Source organism: Crocodylus porosus, unplaced genomic scaffold, assembly GCF_001723895.1.
Source record: "Crocodylus porosus isolate Cpor-Errol unplaced genomic scaffold, CroPor_comp1, whole genome shotgun sequence".
In the NCBI taxonomy this organism is placed as follows: Eukaryota; Metazoa; Chordata; order Crocodylia; family Crocodylidae; genus Crocodylus; species Crocodylus porosus.
The window spans coordinates 42,800,349-42,801,667 of NW_017728910.1; positions in this window are offsets into that span (position 1 = coordinate 42,800,349).

Genomic DNA, 1,319 nt, shown 5'->3' on the forward strand with positions numbered 1-1,319 from the left:
CCCCCGCTCCCCCGAAGCCCCCCAGACACCCCCTTAGCAGCCGCAGAGCCCCCTGCCAACCCCCAGCACAGCCGGAGATAAGCAGGCTCGTGGTGGGAAGGGGTTAACACCTCGCTCCCTGGGAGGAGGCAGCTGCGTGGAGCCGGGCCGGGTCAAGCCCCCGCCCAGGCCCCTACTTGGCCCAGCCCTCCAGGGAGCCACACGACCGGAGCCATGTGAACAGGCTGCGCAAACAGGCGCTCGAGTTAGCGCGGAGTTCGCGCAGGGGAGGGCACGAGACCCTGCCTGCGACCCCCCCAGAGTAGTCAGCCCCAGCCATAGCCAGTCTACCAGAGGCATGACATGGATGGGCACGCGCCGCACCCCGAGGGTCCCCTCGGGTTCTGCGGCCCCCCCCATCGGGCACCTCGGTGACGGCCACCCAGACGGAGCCCATGGTTCCAGGCTCCATGCAGACGGAGCCCCTGGCTCTTGGCTGCGCGGGCTGCCTGTCCCTTTTTCAGGCTCTGGGGCCTGGGAACCTCCCCTTGCGGGGTCTGCTCTCTACTGGGGTCTCTGGCACGCCAGCTGGAGGAGCTCTAGGCCACAGTCCAGAGACTGCGTGCCATCAGGGACTGCAAGCAAGAGATAGACTCCTACTGCCAGGCCCATCTCCCCCGGGAGCCACAGGGGAGAGCACCATCTCCCTCCAGGACTAAGGAGGACTCTGGGACCTCCCGCTCTGCCCAGTCAGGGGCATGGACCAAGGTAGTCAAGGGCCCTAAGGCCCACCGCACCAAGGCCCCTCCCTCGAAGGAGCTTAGCAACAGGTTCGCACCTCTTGCAGCCCCAGCACAGCCTGCTCAGTTGCCAGCTCCTGCAGGCAACCCAGGCTCAACCGCAGCTACTGCCCCCACTCTCCCCAAGACAAAACGAAAGGTGTTAGTTGTGGGAGACTCCATCCTGCGGGGCACTGGGGGGGCAATCTGCCGCCCTGACTCCTTAGCCCGGGAAATCTGCTGCTTCCCAGGGGCCTGCATCCGAGACATTCCAGAGAGGATCCCACAGCTCCTCTGGCCCACAGACCACTACCCTATGCTCCTTATTCACGTGGGCACCAATGACACGGCTCGGAGCACCCCCAGCCAGGTCATGAGGCGCTAAAGGGATTTGGGAGCGGGGCTTAGGGGTCTGGGAGATCAGGTGGTGTTTTCGTCGACCCTCCCAGTCTCGGGCTATGGGCTGAGGAGGGAGAGGAGGATCCATGCAGTGAACCAAAGACTGCAGAGCTGGTGTCATCGGGAAGGCTTTGGCTTCCATGACCACAGCCCGCTCTTTGG